Source organism: Pleurodeles waltl, chromosome 9 (assembly GCF_031143425.1).
Source record: "Pleurodeles waltl isolate 20211129_DDA chromosome 9, aPleWal1.hap1.20221129, whole genome shotgun sequence".
Lineage (NCBI taxonomy): Eukaryota > Metazoa > Chordata > Amphibia > Caudata > Salamandridae > Pleurodeles > Pleurodeles waltl.
In genome coordinates, this window is record NC_090448.1 from 976714365 (window position 1) to 976741496 (window position 27132).

At 45.1% G+C, this 27132-nt stretch overlaps 1 protein-coding gene across 4 annotated transcripts in view; it reads right to left on the minus strand.

Annotated features, from left to right (window-relative positions):
* CIPC (CLOCK interacting pacemaker) overlaps nucleotides 1–27132 on the minus strand; it is a 242607-nt gene that overhangs the window by 124607 nt on the left and 90868 nt on the right. Inside the window, exon 1 of one of the 4 annotated variants that reach the window (XM_069208432.1) lies at nucleotides 19215–19314. The exons of 1 other annotated variant lie outside the window; for it this stretch is intronic. The gene's annotated coding sequence lies outside the window, so the exon portion shown is untranslated. 2 more of the 4 variants (XM_069208429.1, XM_069208431.1) reach the window with 2 other exon arrangements.

The following is a 27132-nucleotide window of genomic DNA, read 5'->3' on the forward strand; positions in this document are numbered from 1 at the left end:
TAAACCCACACAGTATACCAGTCACGATTATGAGACTCAGGAATCTGAACTTGTCTCCTAACCTAAGGTGCCTGCAAACCAAAGCAAAACCTACCTGCACAAATAGCTATGTGAATCGTGAGCCTGTATGTCCACACTGCCTGGCTGCCCTCTTTATATTACCGCAAGGCCTAGTACTGCTTCTTATGTTTATGTACTACCTGTACCTGCTCCTTAGGCCTTTGTACATTCAGTGCTGTTTACTTCCCTTCTGGGTCCTCCTAAGATCGCAATTCCTTTTCACACTAATCAATACTAAAGTCCCCTACAAACATGCAGTGTTGCACATGCTTCCTTTTGCATATTCATGCCTCTTGCTCGCTTGACACACAGCTGGTTAACATCCCCTTCGCGCACAAACTGCTGCCTATGTAACTGCAGCAAACTCAGTAGAGCTATACTGCCTTTATACATACACTTTGCCCAAGTTACCAATGCAAGCTGACTGCAGAGAATGTACCTGTGTGCACACTGCCTGCTCCAGTGCACCACTGCTGTCCATGAATCATCTTGCACACTCGCTGTTGTCTGTCACTTTTTGCCTAGCAAATTTTTGAATGGGTTTTATATTAAAATATAAGTCGCCTATTAATTAAAAGTTCCAACTTCTATAAAATCACCAATTACATTTAAGCACACCTCCTAGTGTATTGCATTCATTAAGAAAGGCAATATCCCTTATACACCATGGGCCCTCTACAGTATAGATTTCATCATGTGTACATTCTCAACTACGCCTAGTAGTAGCTTTACATTTTTTTGTTGTTTACCATTTCCGAGAGTAAAGGTAATCCAAGGTGAAGACGTACATGTGTCCACCAACTAGTAGTTATAGTTAGGACCTAGATTCTATAGAAAAAGTGTTTTTTGGACTTGCATATATCTTTGGCGCCGTTTGACAAATCTCCAAGAAATGTGCCCCAAAAATGTGACAGTCACCTCAGCTGCTGTCTGGAAAGTTTTGGGGTAATCCGTCAAGCAGGGGAACCGAGAAAAAGGTCCAAAAAATAAAGTGCGTTTCCAATGTTAATTCCCATAAGGATTTTGAACAGGTCTACAGCCCAGACCACTGTACCGAATTACACCAAATTTGGCAGAAAGGTAGCTCTTGGTCCAGAAAGCGTCCTTTTTTGTTATTTGGAGTAAATCCGTTGAGTAGCTTTGGAGAAATTAAAGAAAACCCAAATTTGTGTAGAATAGATAGATAGATAGATAGATAGATAGATAGATAGATAGATAGAGGCTCTGGGAACCATCCTGATCTTGTGCTGAGATCTGATTGTTTGCCAACACTTCAGCACAGAAGTGCTGGCAGCCATGTTGGGACTCTACTTCAGCCAAGTCCCTGAAACAAAAAACAAACAAAAAAACAAAAAAACAAAAAAACACAAATAAACAATTGTGGAAAAACAACAACAACAAGCATTTGTAATGCAATACGTCTCGCATTTGCTCGAGTTGGAGCTACTGGTATTGTAAATTCATAATTGGACTTCTCTTGCCACATAAATTGGTCAACACTGCCTCATTACTATAACCACATATTTAATCCCCAGAGGGAGCAGTGCGTTATATGTTTTCAGAGCTGTCAGGTCTGCTGCAACAATATTAGAAACAAGGCCCTTAAAACATTAACTACTCTCAGCTGTAAAACAAAAGTTCCAGCCATAAGAGCTTAAAAAGACATTGAATGGTGGGATGGGTTATTATTTTAGGGTCCCCAATAACCTAGTATGGAGACCCAGAGATGACCTAGACAGAAAGAGTGTCATGCTGCACGTTTTTGTGGTGGTCCTATTGTCCTAGGACCACCACAGGCTGAGTTATAAGCAAAAATGATTTGCAAAAGTAATGCCCTGCAAAGCATTATGAGGCGATTTTTCAGAGTGAAGTGACTATTGTAGTATCGGCTCTCCCGGGAGGATTTCTGTTTTACATAAAGTATTTACCATTTTAACCAGTTCTGTGCCTTGGACGAGGTGACCTCGTCCAAGGCTACAGTTCCCGTGTGCCTAACTTATTTTAGGCCATTTCTGCCCCCCCCCGGGGGCAGAAACCTCTAGGCGCCAGGGCACATTTTTTTGTTTGTTTGTTTTTTTAGAGATGGGGAGCGACCCATCAGGCAAGGGTCACTGCCCTGGGGGGCAAATTGTATTTAGACCATTTCTGCCCCCCTTGGGGGCAGATTGGCCGATTTTAGGTCAATCTGCCCCCAAGGGGGCAGAAACCACTAGGCACCGGGGATTTGTTTTTTGGCGCCAATGTCACGCAGGGGGAGGGACCCCGTAGGCAAGGGTCGCTCCCGGGCGGGGGGGGGGTCAAATTTATTTTAGGGCATTTCTGCCCCCCCCCCCCCGGGGCCAGCTGAGCTATAGGCCAAAATCCACAGGTAGGCACTTTGCAAAAAACACCTCTGTTTTCTGGGAAAAAATATGTTGTGTCCACGTTGTGTTTTGGACCATTTCCTTTCGTGGGCGCTAGGCCTACCCACAGAAGTGAGGTACCATTTTTATCGAGAGACTTAGGGGAACGCTGGGTGGAAGGAAATTTGTGGCTCCTCTCAGATTCCAGAACTTTCTGTCACCAAAATGTGAGGAAAATTTGTTTTTTTAGCCAAACTTTGAGGTTTGCAAAGGATTCTGGGTAACAAAACCTGGTCAGAGCCCCACAAGTCACCCCATCTTGGATTCCCCTGGGTTTCTAGTTTTAAAAAATGCGCTGGTTTGCTAGGTTTTCCCAGGTGCCGGCTGAGCTACAGGCCAAAATCCACAGGTAGGCACTGTTTTATATAAAAAATTTGATGTGTCCACGTTGTGTTTTGGGCCATTTCCTTTTGTGGGCGCTAGGCCTACCCACAGAAGTGAGGTACCATTTTTATCGAGAGACTTAGGGGAACGCTGGGTGGAAGGAAATTTGTGCCTCCTCTCAGATTCCAGAACTTTCTGCCACAGAAATGTGAGGAACATGTGTTTTTTTTAGCCAAATTTTGAGGTTCGCAAAGGATTCTGGGTAACAGAACCTGGTCCGAGCCCCACAAGTCACCCCATCTTGGATTCCCCTAGGTCTCTAGTTTTCAGAAATGCACAGGTTTGTAGGTTTCCCTAGGTGCCGGCTGAGCTAGAGGCCAAAATCTACAGGTAGGCACCTTGCAAAAAACACCTCTGTTTTCAGTCAAAAAATGGGATGTGTCCACGTTGTGCTTTGGGGCGTTTCCTGTCGCGGGCACTAGGCCTATCCACACAAGTGAGGTATCATTTTTATCGGGAGACTTGGGGGAACATAGATTAGCAAAACAAGCGTTATTGCCCCTTGTCTTTCTCTACATTTTTTCCTTCCAAATATAGGAGAGTGTGTAAAAACGACATCTATTTGAGAAATGCCCTGTAATTCACATGCTAGTGTGGTCACCCCGGAATTGAGAGATGTACAAATAACCACTGCTCCTCAACACCTTATCTTGTGCCCTTTTTGGAAATACAAAGGAATTCTTGATAGCTATTTTTTACTCTTTATATTTCAGCAAATGAATTGCTGTATACCCAGTATAGAATGAAAACACACTGCAGGGTGCAGCTCATTTATTGGCCCTGGGTACCTAGGGTTCTTGATGAACCTATAAGCCCTATATATCACCGCAACCAGAGGAGTCCAGCAGACGTAACAGTATATTGCTTTCGATAATCTGACATTGCAGGGAAAAGTTGCAGAGTAAAACGTAGAGAAAAATTGATGTTTTTTTTCACCTCAATTTCAATATTTTTCTTTTTCAGTTGTTATTTTCTGTAGGAAACCTTTGTAGGATCTACACAAATGACCCCTTGCTGAATTCAGAATTTTGTCTACTTTTTAGAAATGTTTCGGTTTCTGGGATCCAGCATTGGTTTCATGCCCATTTCTGTCACTGACTGAAAGGAGGCTGAAAGCACCACAAATTGCAAAAATGGGGTATGTCCCAGTAAAATGCCAAAATTGTGTTGAAAAATTGGGTTTTCTGATTCAAGTCTGCCTGTTCCTGAAAGCTGGGAAGCTGCTGAGTTTAGCACCGCAAACCCTTTGTTGATGCCATTTACAGGGGAAAAACCACAAGCCTTCTTCTGCAGCCACTTTTTCCCATCTTTTTGAAAAAAACGAACTTTTCACTGTATTTTGGCTAATTTCTTGGCCTCCTTCAGGGGAACCCACAAAGTCTTGGTACCTCTAGAATCCCTAGGATGTTGGAAAAAAAGGACGCAAATTTGGCTTGGTTAGCTCATGTGGACAAAAAGTTATGAGGGCCTAAGCGCGAACTGCCCCAAATAGGCAAAAAAAAGGCCTGGCACAGGAGGGGAAAAGGCCTGGCAGCGAAGGGGTTAAAGTGTTTTAAGGGGAGAGCCACAAGAAATGACTGATTGGGTATCTGAATATTATGACCAGCGCTCCAATACCACAGATCGATTTTATGCTGTTTTGCTTGTTCGTGACATGGCCGTCATGCAGCACGAAGGGGAGAGACAAAAGAGAAAAAAAAAATAGTTTGTCCACGCTGAAGTTAATCAGCAATCATGCAATAATCCATGTAAAAGGGCCAGTATGCAAGGGCATGACAAAAACAGCCTCAAGGTGGGACAAACGTAAAGCAACGACATCAAGTGATTTTTGAAAGGCAAGGCCAGGAACGAACATGAAAGTGATGTGCGCGAGACGGGCGTGGTTAAAAGTCCACAATACTTACAACAGATGAAAGCTCTTGGGTGCTCAACCTAAAGGGGCCAGGGTAGAGTTATCCTGACCCTTTAACTCTGGTGCTGAGGTTCCAAAGGGACCCCCCCAGGGCTTACAAAAGAAAAATATATATTTTTTAACACTTTTGACACGGATCCACCATAAAGTTGATTTAAAATAAAAAATAAAAAGTGTGAGCTCCCACGCTTGTTCTTTTAACAGCCCCCAGGTGGGGTCACGTCCCAGGAGGATAAAAACTGTTAATTGGGGTTGGGGGTGGGAGAGTAGCCCCACAACCCGCCACCTCCCAAAGGCACAAATTAAAATTCAATGCGTTTGAGTGGGGGGGGGGGGGGGGGGGGGGGGGGGGGGGGAAACAACGTAGCCTCAGGGACCGCCACCTCCCCGGGGCAGAACTTTAAATGGAATGTGGGGAAGGGCGCTCTGCTCCCCCCCCGCAGCCCCAGGGACCGCCATATCCCTGGGGTACAAATTTAAATTGAATGCAGGGGGAGAGGGGCTGCCCCCCCCCCCCCCACCACAGCCCCAGGGACCACCATCTCCCTGAGGCTCATTTTAAAGAAGACAGTGGGCCATTTCGGATCCCCGAGCCCCAGGGAGCACCACCTCCCGAGGGCTATTCGTTGGAAGCAGGCCACGAGGCCCCCCTCGAGGAGCCAAAGATGGCCCTGGGGACCACCACCAGCCAGGGCGGGCTCCTGCTATGTCCCAGGGAGCCCACCCCGGGACATAACCGTTTGCTCTGGAAGCTCCCACCAATTCAGAGCAAAAACTGTGCTTGCAGTAAGTGAAACATGTCAACCAGCTCTCACTTGGTGCGAGCTGGGGTTTTCTCTGTTTTTCTGCCCACTGAGATACAGGCAGTGAAACAGAGGAAACATTGCTACTTTAGTAGCTGCAGCTCCCTCTCTGGGACAGCAATGCTGGCTACCACAGGAGGTGGGGAGCTGGCTGAGACCATGGGGACCTTCAGGCTTCCCCCTCGTTCCCAAAAATTGTGACTGGGTGCCCTGGGGGCACCCAGTTTACACAGCTGGGCCCCGTGGGATGGAGTCCTCGGGCTGAGATTGGCCCTTGGGGAGAGGGGCTGTGTGGACCTGCAGCCAACCCCCACTGCAGGATTGGGTGGCTATAGGGGTTGGCTGCAGGGCCAGGCCCTTCAGCCAACCCCCAATGCGCACGGCCTTTGGCCCGCGACCGGAAAATCCCCGATGCCCACAGCCAAAGACCATGCGCAGGGTTAGGTTGTTATAGGGGAAATAACATGTTAATTTCTATGGTTTTATATGTGTAAAATGTGTGCCTAACTATAATGCCCCTATAACCTTTGTTTTTTTAAATTAATTTCTATGTTTTTTTAAATTCTATTTCCCAAGTACAGCATCCCTGTAACCTTTGGTTTTTTCAGTTGGGTAGTTATAGGGGTTAGCCACAGGCCAGGCCCTGCAGCCAGCCCAGATGCGCACAGTTGGGTTGTTATACGGGTTGGCTTCAGGGCTTGGTTGGGTTAACGTAAAGAAAATTACTTTGTGTTAAAAAATAAAAAGAGTTACAGGTATGTTTTACACAAACAATCATACATATTCACATGTTACAGTTAAGAGTTATTTTAGCTACCCCTCCTAAATATGGATTACAAGATCCTAGGAAAGGTCATTGTGAATAGACTCCTAGCCTGCCCCTCCCCACTGTTCCACCAAGACCAGAATGGCTTCATCCCAGGAAGAAACAAAAATCTGAATCTAAGCCACCTCTTCCAGCTGATGGAAGAAAACCTGCAAGTGACGCAATCATGCCCAGCTCTCTTGATATCGAGAAGCCCTTTGACACTCCAAGTTGGTCTGACTTGATACAAGTGCTGAAGAAAATGAGATTGGGCCAGGAACTATTGCATTGGATAGTGCTGCTCAATACCATGCAGCTAGTTTGACTACTTACAGGCAGAGTAATCTATGAAGCGTTTGAGATACACAGGAGCACAGCGGCAGGGGTGCCCACTGTTGCTTGTCATTTTCGCTCTGGCTATGAAGTCTCTTGCAGGGTATTTCGCCTTCAGGACCCCTAGGGGGCAATCCTGGGTTATAACTCCTGGGAAGTCATCTTGCTACATGCCAACAATGCCCTAGTGTATCTTAGTGATGCAAGTCAAGACCTCCCATGAGTAATGGAGGCAGTAGATGACTTTAAAGTGTCAGGTCTGCAGCTGAACTGGGCAAAAACCTGGTTGTTCTACATGCGAAAACTCATGCAGGCAGAGCAGGAAACAATGCCTAACTTGGCAATGGAAAGGCATCCTGATATCTTTAGATACCTGGGCGAACATATCTGTCACTCTGAGGATGACCTTATACAACAAAACCTGGGGGTGGTTTTAGCCGGCATACGCAGCTCTTCAGTGTTCTGGAGCTCCCTGCTGCTACCCCCACGCAGGGTGGCAATAGACAAAATGCTGGCAGCTGCCTAGGTAGACTATTGTATCACTTCTTATACCTTCTGGTCAACTTCACCAGCACTTCTTCAGAAATTTAGTATCTCTCCGTTTCAGCTTGAATTGGGGGGTCCTGACAGAAGAAGGTGGCACTTAAGAAATTATACACCCCCTGAAACGAGGTTGGTTTGGGGTAAGGGTGCCAAAATACAAGCTCTTTGTAAGCAGCGGCCGAACTGCAGTAGCTGATGGGATGGCTCTCAGATGCCCAAGCAGAGGACTGTGAAAGAAGACTTCAGCAGCGGTCTAATAATAAACTGTCTGATGGATCCCAGGCAGGCTGCTTTCCGCCCCCGCCTGCTGACCGGGCCAGTCAAAGCTGCACTCTGGAGCTTGATCCTTCCCAGCCCCTGCATAACCATGAGACTACCAGGCAGGCTATCATAGTGCTGTATAAAGCACTACCAGACATCCACATTACGAATGTAACCACTTCTAAGGAAAGATGGGCCTCCACAACAGGCCAAGACCTCACAGATCGACAATGGGCCTCAGCACTTGAGCATGTAGGCAAAGTATCTAGGAACGCATGATTGAAGTACACTCAACTACTTTCATCACACCTACCTTCCACCCTTACGTGTCCGTCGCACGTTCCGACTATAGCATCTTGGTGACCACGATGCCGCCATCAAGGGGCAGACTTTTACCATATGGTGTGGACGTGGCTTATCATTGGGCAATTCTGGAGAGTGGTAATGTCGACTGACAGACATTACTGGGCATACACTGACCACTGACCCTCTACCGTGTTTACTAGGGATCACACCGCATGTGCACAAGAACAAGTTTGCCATAAAATGTCTCAGCTTGGCATATGTGTTAACAAAACGCCGTACAACCAAGGCCTGGAAATCCCCAGATGCACTTTTGGATCCAGGATCGGTTTGGCAACAGTGGAAGCCACAACCTAGCGCTCGTTAACTACAAAAACAAGCATTTGCAATGCAATGGTTCTTGCGTTTGCTCGAGTTAGAGCTATTTGCGTTTTAAACTCCTAACCTGACTTTTCTTGCCACATAAACTGAAAAGTAAAACAGTTTCACATGAGAGCCCACGGCCACCATGAAGCGTGACGGAGATACACAAAAGGAAACAGAAGTTTTCTCGCAGTGAAACATATCTGCAAAAGTACAATTATCCGTAGTCATATAACAGGTAAAAGTGCAATTAGGCATGTAACAGGGTCAATGTCATGCAAAGCGCTTGACTACTCCCCAGCGAGATTGCGCTGCCTGAGAAATAAAGAGAAAAATGTAGTCCAGAAACCATACGGAAAACATGGGAGACTCGTATGTTTTCAGTAGTAGGCCGTTGTGCTCAAGGAGGGCTAAACACCGGGAAAGGCATGACGTATGCATGCCTTTCTCTAATGAAATGAAGTGAGTTTTGAAAGGCAAGCCCACAAACCAGCCAAACTGATGGGCATGGTTAAAAGCCCATAGAGAGATTACACCAGGGACATAGCGCTTTGATCTCGACCTTAAAAAGAGACCCACCACAAGGCGACACTTGGGACATATACTTGCAACGGCTGACAGCTAAAACAGATCACAATCTAACCGAACCCACCCCTCTCCACACCCTGCTCCCCACAATAGAGTCGTCATCCCAGTGACATTACCCCTCCCAATTCACATAGGGGCCAGGTACACGCCTATTAGTTCCTGGTCCCTGCCTCCCCATGTCCCTCTTGATTACAGGAAGCAGTGATGACTGCTCACACTGCAGACAACGTAAGGTTATTTAAACGAAGACACGGTTTAATAGCTTGTGCCCCCGCCTGGCACATTTCAGACATTAACAGCAAGGGGTTATTGCAATGAACAAGTGAACTCTGATCTCTCCATGGGGGAACCAATGATCTTAGCATGGTTACTGACTGCCCCTGGTGTGTATCAAATTTATTTTTGTACCAATGTTGACCCCTCCCCCCGGGATACTTAAGTACGTAGGTGTCCAATACCTCTGTTCGAAGGTATATTTTATCTGCCTTTGCACTGCATGTGTGCAAAACAAATAAATAAAACAGAAGAATATATTTTAAACGTTGAAATAATGTTAGCTAGGTAATTTTAACTCAGATTGGATGTTATTTTATTTCCCTGCCTCTCCGTTTTTTTAGGAGTATCGTTGTATATGTGATTGGCCACGTGCGGTGCTGGAGTAAATTTATAACTGTTTCAGGACCTTTTTCGCTACAGTAACTTTGGAAGATGTGCAGCATGTTAAAATCAATGGGCTGAGTCTTTTGAGGCTCGGTGTTTGCATTTGCATGTCCCTGCCAACGCCCTCCTTATCCGTTGCTAAGCACCCTCCCGTTTAGGTGCATTTCCCATTTTCTGCACTCCTAGCCATCCCTCCCACATTTCCTACTAAAACACAGGTCTTTGTGTGCGGCAATCTCTAGACATGAGGTGGAGACGTCCAGAAAGAAAAGAGGAGCGTGGCGGAAGTGGAGGCCTCCTCAGGTTAGTGATTAAAAAGTCACAGTACTTGAGTAATACTACTGTAGTACTATCTCACATGAATGTAGTTTATGAATCGGTCTCTAACTGCATTGTTTAGCTATCGCAATAATTCAATAAAAAACAGTGTTAATGTTTCAAGGTGCACCATTAAAAATATGATAAGATGATATCCGTTTTCAAATGACATATGGTAAACAGTAACTAAAAGGTTTTAATATCCAAGGAACAAACCATATCCAGCACAGGACGTTGTAGGAAGCACAAAGGGCCTCATTCCTCCGCCGCCCGCCAAAGTACCGCCGTCAGAATACCGCTGCGCGGTCAAAAGATCGCTGCGGTAATTCTGAGTTTCCCGCTGGGCTGGCTGGCGACCGCCAGAAGGCCGCCCGCCAGCCCAGCGGGAAACCCCCTTCCATGAGGATGCCGGCTCCGAATGGAGCCGGCGGAGTGGAAGGGGTGCGACGGGTGCAGTTGCACCTGTCGCGATTTTCAGTGTCTGCTTGGCAGACACTGAAAATATCGGTGGGGCCCTGTTAGGGGGCCCCTGCAGTGACCATGCCAGTGGGGCCCCACGACACCCGTTACCGCCAGCCAGGTTCTGGCGGTCAAAACCGCCAGAGCCAGGCTGGCGGTAAGGGGGTCGGAATCCCCATGGCGGCGCTGCCTGCAGGATTCCCCAGGGCAGCGGGAAACCGGCGGGACACCGCCGGTTTTCCGTTTCTGACTGCGGCAGAATGCCCATGGATGCACCGCCAGCCTGTTGGCGGTGCATCCGCGGTCGTTGGCCTGGCGGTAGCCCCCCAAAATCTGTCTAATTTTAAAACTGTGCATTTCCATGTCACTTTGGGCATCGCAAAGCAGAACTCCGTCAACGCAACATTAAACGATCATCCAACTAAATGCTAAATAACAGCCCTAACTATCCTCGGGCTAAGATTGTGTTAAAACAAAAAAGGACTTGAGCGGTTTACTAAAATTCAGGCGATTGGGTTTGGAACACAGAGACAAAGGTAAAGAGTTTCAGGGCTTCGATGTCACAATTGTCAGGGAGTAGTAGCCCCTTGTCCAGATGTCCTCAATCTGGAGATCTTAACTAAATAAATATTTTCATCCTAGGTAGCACAGTAGCTTTTATGAGGAGAAAAATGATACCTTGCAAGTTGCCTATCTTGTATTATAAAGAGTCTTGTGACACAGACACAAAGCCTTGAAGTAGAGCCTGTTATGCACTGGAAGACAACCAAGTGTTTGGAGATGCTGGGAGAAGTGTGCTTCTCCTTAATCCCAAAATCATCCACTGCATTTTGAAGCAGCTGGAAGCGATGGATACAATCGTTAGGTAGGCCTACAAACAAGGCATTAGAATAAGTCATTCTGGATATGATAAGTGTTTGCATCAGGTCCTTTCTAGCGGAAACTGGTATAAAGGTGAGATCTTCCTAATATATAGGAGGCGAAAACCTGTGGCACAGGTATACTGGACATGTTCTGTGTAAGTCAGATCTTTGTAAATCACTACTCCCAAGTTAGGATCATGAGACAAAGGAGAAGGCAAGGTTTCCAGAATCTCAAGCCATCAATCAGTGGTCCAATTTGTGACCAGATCGAAAACTATGATCACAGATTTGTCCCCATTTAGGGACAGGGAGTAAAGGTTCCTCCAGCTGACAACTTCCTAAAGACAATCTCTGAAATTATCAACGTGCACAGCAGATTCCTCATCTAGTCCAACGATTATCATCTGGGTGTCACTAGGATAAGTGACAAATGAAATGCCAAAAGAATCAATTAATGATGTTAAAGGGTCCACGTACAGATTGTACAGACTAGGGCTCAGTACAGAGCCATGGCGGACTCCAGACGTAACCCGTTTGAAGGAGGATCTATTGTCGACAATAGCCAAAGTTTGGGCCCAACCCTATTAAATGAGGTCCCATCAAGTCCTCTGCCTGAGATCCCAGCTTCGCTAACTGCCTGCCAAGAGAGGAGTGTGACATAGTATTGAAGGCTGCACATTGGCCTAATAACATCAAGGTCACCGCTCCACCATTGTCCATAATGTTTCTACTATTACCGGTTGTTTTGGTTAAGACCATTTTGGTGTGTAAGCCCTTACAAAAACCCAACTGAGCCTTGGGCAACAGTCAGTTTGATTCAACAAAACTATACCCATCTGTGCTCCATTGGCACATATACTATAGCGTGCTACATAAATAATAAATATGAGTTACTCAGTCATCATCAAAGAGCGCAGAAAGTGCTATACAATAAATACAACACCGAGGCCCATTATATTTTCAACACTTACAGCTGCCTGAGCTATTCTGCACATGTACTGCTCGATACTGATCTTTTACGTACATAATACCTCTATCTTTGTTGCATGCTGTGCTACACATACAACACTCAAGACTTAATAGTACCAAATTCATCACGGTTCATTCAATGCGACTCTTATATTGCCTAAACTTACTGCATTACCTTGAAGTACACATCTTCGATCCATGTTAACTGACTTCCCACTGCAGCACATATGAGTTTGAACATCCACTGCAGGAGCGGTAACTTTGCACTAATTGATTCTATTGCGCCAACTGAAGTGTAACCACTGTATCCCTCTGAAGGCCCAAGATCTGTCATAAAATCTGTATAAATAACTAGGCGAAGTTCAGGAGCCACTAGAACATCGCAATGAACAACTGGCCAACAAAATAGTCATAACACTAAATTTATGCTTGGCACAAAGATGGACGGTAAGAACATATTCTTCAACTGCAGAATGAGCAATTGGCCAAAAAAAGAAAACTAAATTCAATGTAGACTTAACTCATCAATGGCCAGAATTAGATATTCATAATACCTAAGTGGTGCATGGAAAGAAAGTTGGTTTCCACTTGGATTGTTTTATGCACGATAAATGAAAAACACCTTAAAAATTAGGTTTAGTAGTCAGTCAGTCAAACTACACGTTTATTTAGACTTGAGTCTTTAAAACAGAAATTCTTAAAAACACACAAGTAATAAAGGAAATCAAAGGTTAAAATTAACAATACTCCTGTTAAAACTCCATAAAACCACAGTTCAGCCAATCTTCTATAAATCTACTTATCCTAAAACTACAAAACCAATAAACCGCTGCACCCAGGAATCTCGTTTATGCAAGTAATTTAATTGCTTTCTTCCGGTCATTAATATCATATTTAATAAAAATAGATTTTAGTAGGGACCTTCGCTGATCTCGGAGCCACAGTCAGTTCGCATGGGTGTGTATTAAATCTCCCTTCGTGTTGAGGCCACATTTACATATGCTATCGTCATCAAGTAGGATTTTGCGCACATCAGAACTTGGTTTACCTCACAACTTAATCTCAAAAGAATTAGACACGTTTGAATGTTAGGAAGTCTCTCAAGGTAGGGAAAGGTTTCATCTCATCTATGATTCCATCAACTTGGAAACAGATTTCTCATTCTTTAAATATACAAGGTCCTCCTCTCTGAAGACCTGTTTTACTACTCTCCGCTCACCCCTATCTGGTCAATACCATTTGCTGTTTTTATTTTTTAATTCCTACAGCAGTTGAGGATACCCTCTGTAACTCCTCTGGGCCCAGATTAATTCACTTTGTAATATTTCCCTTTAACGTAGTTGCAAACGTTTTGAGATCTCCTCACAACTATTGGTAGCCAGAATTTTATTATTTCTGCATCTGCTATATGCGTCCATCCTGTCAGGCCCGTCTCAACTCTGACTGCACCATTGTAGATAATGTAAGAGAAAGTAATGATTTTATGCACCTTCCGTCTTCAACGTCCCAGGGTTTTTTTTAACCTCCAATGCCAACCACCTCGGCGCCATACTGGAACTGCTGCTTTATCATACCCTGGTAGGGCCGACGCAGGTCGTAGGGAGGGCCTACCATAATGATTATTAAATTGCTTCAGACCACCCACACAAGTGAGTGCCTTAGCTTGTATAGAAGCTAAGTGATGCTTCCAACGTAGATTATGAGAGTACGAGAGAGAGAGAGAGAGAGTACGAGAGAGAGAGAGAGAGTACGAGAGAGAGAGAGAGAGAGAGAGAGAGAGAGAGAGAGAGCTAGCTCTAGTTCCACTTGAGCCCTGTTATCCCTGTGGAGTTCTTGTAAGATTAATAACAAGAAGCCATTTGGAATTTTCAAATTCTTTAATACTTTCCATAATGAACCTCAATCCACAGACTCAAAAATCCAGTAATCCACACTGCTCCGCTGATTTATTAGCAATGGCCTATGAACTAAAACAGTGATTGATTTTCGAGTCCTACCCCTTGAAACCTCCTTGCTCTTGAGGGATGGTAGTATTTGATTATGCCCAGTCCCTCAGCATATCCAGAAGGGTTTTTGAGTAGACCTTTCCGCTTACTTATTGCAGATTTATTTGTCGATAATTTCCTGGGAGGGAATACTCGATTTTCTTATAAAGGGGTTTGATTATTGCCCCCTTCCAACTATCCAGAAATCTTCCTGTCAGCAGGATTTCCTGGAAAAGGAGATAAAACAAACTGATCCACCACGCTATGTTAGTTTTTATTATTACTGCCGGCAAGTTATCTGGACCTGCTGCCCTTGTGAGTTTTAACATTTCAATTGTTTCCCCAATTGTTAGTGCTGAGAACCTCTCCTTTGTTTCTTCCTTTATGAGGAATCTTATTGGGTGATGGGTTAGGGTAGCATATTTATTATAGGTCTCCTCTGGGAATTCTACCCAAGCATCCTCACCCACCGAGCCTGTCACTTTTCCCCAGGGATTTCCTATCCCACTCTGTACTAAACTCAAAAATGTCTATATATTTTTGGACTCAATTGTCTCAATCATTACACCCCAACATTTTGCTTGAAAATTCCTGCTTCTTACTGGTCACCAGACTTTTACATTCCTTCCTTAGATTATGAAGAGGTAACATGCCCATTTTGTTTCTAGGATGGCTCGTATCCTTCAAACTTCCTTATTTTCCATTTTACAAATATGCATTCATTGTCAAACCATCTATTACTGCAGTTCTTCACATTCGATACTGGTTATTATTAAAGACCATCAGTTCGTATGTTAGGCATGCTACTAACTCTGTTGTTATTTCCTAATACCATGATAAAAAGTCAGAGGTTAATTCTCCAGATGTAAGATTCCTGCACTTGTATAGAAGGGCCTCAATAAGTTTAAATGCTTCTTAGAAATTCTCGTTCTTAGGCGCTTTGAATATCTGATCTTCATACCTAGATCCACCTTTCAAGCACTCCACTCCACACTGGGGTCCTTTATTAGAAATAATGGCCGCCACCAAGTAGCACTTCAAAAATTACAGCTACCCATAAGGAAGTGTGGACTAGGCGCTTCTAACCTGGCAGCGCAGCTGCAGTAGCCCACATACTTGTTGGCGGGTTGCCGTACTGAGGAGTTGGCCCCCTAAGTCTGGCACGGGTACAAGTGGAGCTGCAACGTGCATTCCTGCCCCAAGCACCTCCACCACCTTGGGCAAATAGCTTGCTACAGGTCGCATTTAACAGCTTTCATAGTAGCCTGAAGCTCGTACCAAAAATGCCACTTTACTCACTGGATATCCCCCTGAGGTCGATAACCAGTTTTCTCAGCATAATGGGAGAGATGTGAATGAACACATGGTTGGAGACCAGAATGGACACACCAGGGGCACTTTTTCGGGAGGGCTTGCTCCCAATGTACGAGCAGCTACAAGAAGAATATGGGCTGCCTGAGGGACATTTCCCTGGAGCATGCTCATGTATTAGTGGAGGTGGTCCGCTCTGGGGCATCGTGGACAAGAAGCCAGACCCACATCCACTCGTACACATATTATACACAATGGGCGAGGGTCGTAAACTAATAACATGGTTAGCTCGTGCATTTGCTCATGCCGAACAGGATCCACTGATGACAACCCGCAAATATGGGAGGGAGACTTAAGCAGGGAGATTACCATGAAAGATTAGTAGAAAGTTACTGAATACCCTAGGCAAGTGTCCCGCAACGCAAAGTTTCAATATAGCCAACATAATATATTACACACAGCGTACCTCACACCCGCCTCTCTTTCCCGCACGTTTGGCTCTCCATCGACATGTCCACGAAGCCAACAAATAGAAGCTGATATTAAACATGTTCTGGGACTGCCCGGCTGTTTATTGGACCCGGATATTAAACGAAATAAAAAAGGCAACGGGTTGTACGGAGCTACGCACGATGGAGGGGACACTACTTGGCCTCTTCCGCAGGTCGCTGGTTGCAAAGGCTTGCAATAGGTTTATTGACCTGGCATTGCTCTTGGCCCTCAGATTTATTGCAATGTACTGGAAATCACAGACATTGTCCAACATGGCACACTGACGGTGGTGGCACTTAAATGGGGCCGAGCGGAGGCAGTAGCCTTGAGGCGCGAAGAAATTAAGGGTCTGCAGAAATACCCTATAGCAATGGATTGGGAAACACTATTTCTGGCCTTACACTCATACTCTGAGGGCCATGATATCCCTCAAGACAACCTCTGAGACCTGCTAAATACCCTCTCTCTTCACATTAATGCAAGTGTATGCACCCCTCAATTAGTGAGGCACCTCAGACAAAGTTAACATAACGCCCACGACCCAAAGTTAAGATACAGACCAACTCAGCCCATATTTATCTACACACAACTGACATATTTAGTGCATCACATGATGGTTTTATTTGTTGTTACTTTATATACACGTCAATATATTAACTGTTTGCTCTTGTAATGCTGCTGGCGTTTCATATGCTATACATGATGTGATGTGTAAATGCACCTATTGGCAATGCTACCAGTTTGCTTTTTTGTACTGAACTGTACGTTTGTCTTCTCAATAAATATGGAGAAAGAAAGAAATAAAGAGCTGTACAAGAATATTCAGAAGTCTCAGTAGAAGCTAGAAGCAAATATAGTAGATAATCAGACTCAACAGCAGTTGTGGCACCACACAAGGCTATGACTTTTTTTTGTTTTTAAAGTGCACGCTCCCTGGGGGCCGAATGCCATCAAACCTCAATTAACATAACTGTATTAAATCCAAGACAGGGGAAAGCAAATTCAATATCTCATCTTCTATTCAAACAAAAGTCCATCCATGAATCATGTACTGATGGTCAATAATTTGTTAAAATGAATGAAATGTCTGTGCAAAAAAAAATGTTAACTTCTCTATACATCCCTCTTAAATATTCCATATTGTGGATTTAATACAAAACATTTCAATGGACCAGCCAACTCGTTTTGTCCCTATCATGGGACTTCACAGGGGTAATAATTACTGATGAGATTTCAATGGAAAAACAAAGTTCCAAACATTCCTATGGTATCCATTCATATTCAAACGGTTTTAGGCAGGACCACATGCTCGCTCATTCTACCAGCAGCACTCAGAAGCAAAAATAGTAGTAAGAAGCTGAAGAACACACCACCTTTCTCCTGAACAGGTGTATTCACTGGTAAACTCTCAGCACAGATGAAACACTACCTATGCCCAATCCACTACTACCAATGGCCAATTTGTACATTCATTTTTTGCCTGTCTCTCCTCTGTACAGTCATATTAGCACATGCCACCACAGCACACTCAATACTCTGTTAGACACTAACTGCTGCCATTGTAACCTGCACATCACCTTTACAAATGTTACAGTGTAGACAGGGGCTGACTGGAATTTAAAAAAAAAAAAAAAAAAAAAAAAAAAAAAAAGGGAGGATAGACCTGGGCACCAAAATAAAGTGCCCCACATTAGTGAAGTATATAGTTTTAAAAAAAATGTAATATATAGCACATAAATAGTAAAATCCGGCCCACAAGGCAATAAAATCAGCATACGCACTGTTCTGTCAGGCCAGCCCATGGGGCACTGCGTGAATGACCTATGGACCTTGGCTATAGAGACACTGAGCACTCCCTACCACCATCAGGCTCATTCTTCACTAATGTCATATGCTATGTACAATCAAGGCTACCCATGTCTTACTTATCAACATCAATGTACTTTGCACATTACACTGCTCCCCATCCTTAGAGCAGTCACTGTTGACAATGACACTTTTACACATCCCTGCTACTTACGTACTCGCAGCTCTAACATCAACCATCCCCCCTTTTTTTTTTTAAATTCAAAATCATGTTTATCATTTTTTATAGGTATATTGGCCTTACAACATAGGACGAGCATCACAGTATAGAAGCATACTCAACATTTTACAACATAGACGTTCAATGCCAACGTAACCCTGCATATCAAGATGGTAAACTGCTTCGAAACATGAACATAAGAACCATAACTCTGATCCTAACTCCTTCTCACGTGTCATTTCCGCATAATTAACAGTGGCCTCTTAATGGTTTTTGTCCATTGCATATTATACACTACGGCCAGGTTCTTAGGCACATTTACGTTTGTGGCCATTTATCACACTCTTTGCAGTCCAGGACCAATTCCTGCAGATGGCATGTTCTTTTTCAACATTCACAAGTGACCACATGATTCTTGCATAATTAGTGGGAGATCCTTCACATACTAATCAGCGTCTAAACGAAGGTCAAACAAGTCATTCCGTGAAAGCACTATTATTACAGGGAGCTTCAGACTCGCTCCGAGATGAAAATAATAATGCTGCGTAGCAGCGTAGAGAGTAAACGAGAAGACCAAGACGCTACAAGGCCATCGAATGATAGACCATGCATTATACCAACACCCATACCTTTTCAGAATTACTTACAGGCGTGTTGTTCAACACCTACTGTTGCGTGGGAGACCTTGACGTGCTCGCTATGCCGCATCGCATTTGTGCCCTCAATCATGAAAATGCCATTGACCCTGTCAACGTACTCGTTGCACTATAACTGAAGCAAACGTTTTTCCCACACTTACGTCTCCCAATCTTTTACTTGTTGGCATAAGTGCAGTCATTTAACAACTGACTGCTGAAACTGCGTAGCTGCCAAGTGGCCCATACCATGTCTGACTGCTTCAGCCATTCCCGTGTTTTCAGTCACTGGCACTATTCATTCTGGGATTTTGCAGTCCATACTGTCAGGGTAAAAAGCGAAGAAAAATCAAATCCCTGAATACAATGTACGGTAGGTCAAAAAGGGCAGGGATGACCGAAAACGTCCTCGCAGTGTGGTTATTTGGCATGTACGCATAATATCTCAATAGCAACCTGGCAGCTTCTCTCTCCACTGTGGGGACCCGGCTACGGACGAACCCCTAGAACAGAAAAATTCCTCTGCAATATTCCGGCAGTAGTCCGCTACCACTCGTATTCCCGTGGCCCACTTGCGCACTATTTTAGCCCAAGCCCACCTCGCACTTACTACGACCCTCGCTATGCTGCATCGCCTCGTTCTCTTCTTTGCTCCATCGTGACCCATCCATTCACACGTCATGCCTTTTGCCTCTCAGACCCGGTGCTCACGCATCACTCACACCTCACCGGCACTTACCTCCAGCATTACCGACCCGTTATCTGAAGACTGATGCTCTGAGCGATGCTAGGACATCTTAACGTCACAAGTCACGTGCTCCTATCCGGTACACGTGAGGAGAAACACTAGAGGGAGGGGTACCATAGAGAATAGAACATCGGCTAGAAAGCTCTTTGACGTAACTTCCGGCTTCCGTGCGCGGTCCGATAGGCAGTTTCCGTGGTAACTGGCTCCTGAGGTGAGCTCAGGCGGCGTTTTCCGACTCGGCGAATAGTATTGAAAAGTGCAATGTCTGATGGTTTCGTCTCTCGACTTACAGTTTTATGGTCTAATCGGGTGCCTGCTTCCAGTTTGTGCTCTTGGCATGGTGTCTATCCATATACCAGAGGTTACTTTCTTTATGCGGTATCACCAAGTCAAATGGATCCATATCATTCAGATAATTCAGGCGTTCTGGGGCTTTCTTGTAATTGACCTTTTAATCACTCTCCCAAAATCTTTAATCGTTTCTCAGGGAACCACCAAAATATGGTAGTCCATCGCTTCATAAGCACGGAAGCCGTTTGTAGTCTTGTGGTTTTAGCATATGTCATTGTCTTGAAACTTATTAGACTATTTAAGTCAATTGAGGCAAACCAATACCCTAAAAATATTAGGTTATCGAATCTCAGACCAGGATTGTAAACTGTACCCGTGAGTCAGGTGGCCACGCTCATCTAAAATCTGTAGCCTCCTCCTTCTTGAAGACTGACGAATTTGAAAGGGATAGTTCCCATGCGCACTATCGGTCACATAGTACCTTGCTTCCCCTACTGACTCGCCTGTGCAGCAGTGTGCTACTACCATCCCTGTTTTACAGTGCCACGAGACAGTGTCGGACCTGCTTATGTCGATTTGGCTTTTCTGGACTTTGGTCCCCTCCCACAAGCTCTAAATTCTCAATTTTAGCATGGTATCTCCATTCTTACTACATTGCCTACAGTAATGTGTTTCCACCTCAGTCCATTCCTGGAGCATGGATTCCTAACCTGCCCTGCCATACCATCATAGTGCCCTTATTAAAGTTCCTTCCATCCCGTCATACAGTCTCCTTGAGCAGGGTACTGATGTTGGGTGGACAGAGTCACTATATATGTGTGTGTATATATATGTATATATATATATATATATATATATACACATAAATATTTCTGAAGGATACATCTACCTGTGGATTCCACACCTTTTGACTACTTCAGAGTGTGCTAGCATTCAACGGAAATCTTTTCTGTGTAACGCTCCACATCATAATGGAATGGCTCCATGCGTGACTCCATCTGACATTATCGGAGCCATAAGAAGTCCTCGTCGGCGTGTTGATGTCAGTTACCTTATTCCCGCGCCTTCAACGCTAGCGTTTTTTCTACCTCGCCAGGTGTTAAACTGTATAGAGGGAGCTTTTTGTGGAGTTTTCTTTGTGCTACAATGTCTCCGCCGAAGAAGTCTGGCTTTAAGCCTTGTAGGGAGTATGGTGGGCATATGTCAGTCACTGACCCGTACGAATATTGCCTCTGGCGCCTGAGTTCTGATCACTACTACGGGGTATGCTCTTCTTGCCAGAGTATGAACCCAAAGGCACTGAAGGAAAGAGAGGCAAAGCTGTTCATGGCAAAGGCGAAAAAGGAGAAGCAGGGCCGTCAAAGATCCAGACATAGAGAAGAGTCATCTTCCCATAGATCTTCGAAATCACATAGGAAGCGGCGTCGCCACAGCTCTCGGCATCGCTCTTCCCGAGATGCTAGCCCAAGGTCCTTACATCGAAGTCTCAATGCCGTTTGATCTGCGAAGGGAGCCCCACTGTTTTTCTTCTGCAACCGAAATTGCCAAAGTCATCACCAGTGCTGTCCTTGGTTGAAATCTCTGAGTCGCCTTCACGTCCTGTGACGCAGTTCTCTCCTGTTACTCCACAAGAGGTGAAGGAGCGAAACTCGTCTCAGGTCTAGCCTCAACAAGAATATCCGACCTTCCAGACTCCGGCGGCGGATCCTTCTGCCTTTTTAAATGCTATGTTAAACATTTTCAACAGGGAGATGCCGCCCACTGGTGCGCCTGCGGACCCCACAGGCCCATTAGCCTTCAATCTAGTCTTCCTTGCACCATATAAATAGGCTCCTTTTATGTCCTTTTGCCCACGGCTCCATCACCATCAGGGATGCTGCTGATGCTGACGTTGGATAATGTTTGTCCAGTGTTGAGTCACTCAACTTCTTCCCGGAGTAAAATGCTGATGCCAGCTCTAGCTTTACCAGCGCCACAGCTAACCTCCTTGACATCGGTATACTGATTATTGATGCTGCATTAGGAGTCCAGGCTAAGATCTAGAAGGGAGGCATTGAGGCTTCTAGAGGAGCTGCAGTATTTGAGGAGCAACAGAATTTAGAGGAAGGAGAGATCCTTTTACATTCTGATAGGCTTGAGGATATTGAAGTGGCAAGCAGATTGGACACCTCTTCTCAGTGGGAGTTACTGTCACCTGAGAGTATTCCACCTCCGGAAGTTAACATTTATCATGGGATGATTAGGAAGGCTGCCGACGTTCTGGAATTGCCGTTACCCACATCATAGCTGAAGTCCAAAATCCTCACCAATGTTCTCCACTCCTCCTCTACTACATTTTAACCTTTGCTGTTGTTTAACAAGACTTTGTCGGAGCCCATTCTGGATCTGTGATTGAAGCCTGTGTCTACACCTACTGTTTCCAAAGTAATTGCCAGAAGGTATAGGGCTGCGCTGTGTAACCCCCTGCTCCTTAGTCAGCATCCATCGCCTGAGAATCTGGTAGTAGAGGCTTTTTGTTCTTCTAAAACGGCTCCTGGTTCCTTCCCTATGACGCTTGGGTATAGGGAAATTGAAATGCATGGAACAATCTGCTAAGAAGGTCTTTTCACCATGTAGCATGGCCTTGAAATCAGTTAATGCTACTTGTGTGTTGGGCAGATATATCCATGCACTGATGGACTCAGCTAAGGAGGTGGTTCCTAAGCTACCGCAAGATATGCAGAAACATTTTAAGCAGCTGCTGCAGGACAGTCAGGCGGCTGCTAAACAGGTCATCCAATTTGGCCTGGACATGGTGGACTCTGTTGCCAGAGCCATGGGACATCAGCGGCTAGCAGGTGACATGCATGGCATAGGGGATGGGGGGTTCTCTCCTGACGTACAATCCACCTTGACGGACCTCCCGTTTGACGGGTCTAAACTGGAGAGGAAGCGGACTCATCGCTTGAAATGTTTAAGGAGAACAAAGCCACAGCTAACTCTTTAGGTCTTTAGTCACTCTCCTTGACCTATAGACATTTCTGGAGGTTTAAGGGGTGTGGCCGCAGCTCCTCCTTTCGTTGAAGGCAACAGTTCCGGGGTCAACAGTCTGCCAACCCCCTTTGTAGGTCATATAGAGGTCGGGGGAGACTTGGGCAACGTCGTGCCATCCAGCAGCTTTCTTCCTCTTAATCCGCTGGGAACCTTTCAGGAAAGCAGCCCTAGTTCTCTCCCCTTTCAGCAGCATGTGTTTGCTCATAGGGGGAAAGTTTATTCATTTTCTTCAAGTGTGGGAGTCAATAACATCAGACTCATGGGTGTTGAGCATTGTAGGAAATGGGTATGCCCTTCCCTTTCGGAAGATTCCCCCTCTCTTCCTTTCCCAGCATTCTTTATGTTTAGAGGATCACCTGTTCAACTTCAGCAAGAGTTTCAAAATCTGCTGCTAAAGGGTGCAGTGGAGTTGGTTCTGGAGCAGGAAAGGGATCAGGGATGTTATTCAAGATATTTCCTGATGCCCAAGAAAGATGGTTGTTTGAGGCCCATCCTAGACATGAGGATTTTGAATTGGTACCTCAAGCAGGAGAACATCAAAATGCTGACCATAGCTCAGGTGCTTCTAGCGCTGGACAAGAAAGACTGGATGGTTTCCATCACCTGACAGGAGGCATATTTTCATATACCCATTCTGCAGTTGCACAGGAAGTATCTCCGGTTCATGGTAATGTCGCAGCACTACCAGTTTGCGGTCCTTCCTTTTGGTATTACTTCTTCACCTTGAGTCTTCACAAAGGTGATGGCAGTGTTTGAAGCTCATCTCAGAAGGAGGGGAATATTGGTATTCCCTTACCTGTGTGATTGGCTGTTCAAAGCCAAGTCTCCAGCGTTGGTGCTGCACCATCTGCAGATGACAACCCAGTTGTTGTTCAACCTGGGCTTTTCGTTGAACGTGCCCAAATTTCACCTGGAGCCCTCTCAGAGCCTCCTATTCATAGGGGCAGTACTGGACACATCATTGAATCATGCCTTACCCCCTCCTCAAAGGATTTAGGACATTCAGGCTATGATTCCAATGTTTCAGGATGGAGCGGTTGTTCCTGCCCTAAAGGCCCTACACCTGCTCAGTCTGTTTGCTTCCTGTATTCTGCTGGTCACTCACGCATGTTGGCACATGAGGGCTCTCTAGTGGTGCCTCCGCAAGCAGTGGTTTCAACACAACCGATTTCTCAAGGAGTCTGTAACAATCTCCAGAGACACTGCAGCGGATCTTCCGTGGTGGAGTGTGGAAGGCAACCTATCACAAAGGAGGCCATTTTGTCTTCCATCTCCGGTGACCACAGTCATAACGAAGTCTTCCACTCTAGGGTGGGGAGCACATCTGTGGGATCTGGAGATCAAAGGTCTTTGTGCTCCAGTGGAACAGATGTTTCATATAAATCTGTTGGAGTTACGGGCAGTACGTCTGGCTCTGAAGGCCTTCCTTCTATTCGCTGTCCATTTGTTCAAGTCTTGACAGACAACACTACCGCAGTGTGGTACATCAACAAACAGGGAGGTGTAGGGTCGTATTGTCTTTGCAGAGAGGCTCTATTACTCTGGTCCTGGGCTTAGGACTATCAGATTTACATAGTAGCAAACCATTTGGCTGGAGTTCTCAACATACATGCGGACAGTCTCAGTCGGCACTTTTCAGCCGACCACGAGTGTCTGCTCCATCCAGCAGTAGTTCTTCACATCTTCCAGTTATGGGGGACTCCTCAGATAGACCTGTTTGCCACTCACGAGAACACGCACTGCCCGTCGTTCTGCAGCCTCCCGTATCTAATGCAGGGAGCATTGGGGGGTGCGTTTCTGTTGTGCCGGGTCAACTGGCTACTTTACACATTTCACCCATACCCTTGATTCCTCGGGTTCTGAGGAAGATTCACCAAGACCGGGCCACAAGTCATATTAATGGCCCCATACACAGGGATAAGTACAATCTGCGCAATTCTGTCTCCAGACTGTATTATCAAGCCAGTGTCGCCACTATTAAAAAGAATGGTTTTGATTTCTCCTTGGTAGTCGGCATTGATCACTCCCCCAAAATCTGAATACCTTTGAGTGCAAACCCAGATCTGGGAGCAATCAATCCGAAATGCTCCAGGAGAATCTGGATTCCAACACCTGTTTCACAGAGTTCCACGTCTCTCGGTTTCAATGTGTACGCTTTTAAAGCATGTAGATCAAGACCTGCAGATTCTGGTGTGGCTCCTTGTTTTAGTTCCCATTACATGATGGTGTTGGTTGCCACATGAGGTTGTATCCGTAATGCAGGGGTTAGCATCCTCATGAAGGGAGTCTCCGCATTTGTTAGTGGTCTGTTGTTTGGAATTTAGAGGGCTTCATTTAAATGCTCTCCCCAGTTTTTCAAGGTTCCATCTGACAATTGGCTTTCAGCAAGCTGTTCATTCTCTCAATCAGTCACGAGGCTTGTGGATAATATAGAATGTGATAAATCTATTCAGTGTTGTATGGAACACAGAAATCTTGTACCAAGTTTCCTTTCAAGTGTGACCCATTATCACTCTGGACCTGGAGTGGGACTCCATAATATAACATAAACAGGTCCAGAATTTTAATGATATTGTACTGAGTGGCCCGTGACAGCAGTCAGGTAACCAGGATAGGTGTCCACTACTGTGCAAGCGTATTGACACATCGGACTAATCAGTTGTTGCCCAATCTAATTAATTTGCATATCTGTCCTGGTAACGTCCCCCTCCCCAGCTGACCTTTGACAGTTTGTGGGACAGATCTCTGTTGTGTGTGTTGACAAATAGGACATTGCAAGATCACAGTTTTTATCAAATCAAGGGGGATGTGCATCCCTCTAATCTGTGCCCATCTGTAAGTTGCTTTCTTTCCCAGGAGCATCTACAAGATACACAGTAACAGTATTTTGTTCAAGCATTTCCCAAATTTCCTGCCAGAATTCTTTGCCCCACACCTCCTTGGAATGAATTTTCCAGTTGTGTGCATGCTATGTGGGAAGTCATGTGGCTAACCCATTGGCAGTGGACCAAGAATCATAAATGTGACAAGTTCCAGGCACTTCTTGTTTCAGTGCCCAATACACAGCATACAATTCTGCATATTGACTACTCTTCCCTTTTCCTGAAGTGGTCAAGAGCTTTTTGGTGACTGGGTTATATGAACCTGCTTTCCAACGTCTTTTGGACCCCACACATTTAGCTGAACTATCGGTAAACCATGCATACTTCCTATCCTCAGGGGACAAGGATTCAAATGTCTCACCCCATCTCACTGCTGACTTTTATTTGCAGTACCTCCTGCACCCTCTCCTCATCCTGCACTGGGGCTTGTGACACCAGTTCATGTAGAACTGCTGTGCCTGCTGGTCCAACTCGGGGCCCTGTCTTGTATGTACCATTTCCAACATATGATACTAGCTTCTTGTGCATGTCCTATCCGGTGAGTTTTAGGTGAACTCATCACCCACTGCATTATTGGAATCTCAGGTCTCAAAATCACATTATGACGAATGGTCATTTGCTCAGTATCCACTAGAGCCTAGTAGCATGCAAGTAACAGTTTCTCAAAGGGAGTATATCGCTCCTCAGAATACGGTAACCTTTTAGTCCAGAATTTCAGAGCCACCCTCATTCTTCCCTGTTTATGCCACATGAACCAATTTGCATAGTGCACCTGAACGGTTACATGCAAGTCAATGTCTCCTTTCTGTACTGGCCATATATCTAAAGCCTGTTGAATCACCTCCTTTGCAAATCAAACACACATTGCTGCTGTTCACCCCATTCAAACTCATGCTTCTTTCGTTTCACTTTATACAAAGGGGCTAGGATCTGACTCAAATGAGGAATATGCTGTCTCCAAAAATCAAACCATTCAAGAATCGGTGTGTCTCCTGCTTAGTGCGGGGAGTGGCAAACTCTAAAATCTTATGTTATGCCTGCTGACGCTGAATCCCTAAACATTTCACATTTTGAGGGGGTCTCTGTATCTTGTCTGGATTAATCATCCACCCTTTACTCTGCTAGAGTATCACAACCCACTCTGAGTCTGCACCTGTTCTTGTGTCTCTCCCTGAATCATCATGTCATCAATGTAATAGATCAATTGCACTCATGGAATGACAGATAATTCCTCCAGGTGCTCTGCCACCAGCCGGTGACAGATGGTGGGGCTATGTATATACCCCATAGGCAAGGATAACATTCGGAATAGTCTGCCAGAATGTGAAAAAGCAAATCGTTCTTGACAATCAGAGGCCAATGGTATTGAAAAGAAAACATTAGCATTATCAACGGTTCTGTATTCTTTCAATCAAAGTGACGGTGTCTGGGTCCGCAGCTGTCAATGGTGATGTATGTTTATTCAGCTCGCGGTAATCAATAGTCATTCTATAGCGCCCATCAGATTGGCGCACGGGCCACAGAGGATTGTTACATTCAGTGGTGGTTGGAGCTAATACACCAGCCTCAATCATTTCTTGGATGATTTTACTTATTTCATCATGTCCTCCTGGAATGCGAAACTGCTTCAAGTGGATTACCTTGGTTGCTGGGGGAATCTTCACTGGGGTTATCTTCAGATGACCCACCCTCATAGCTGCCAT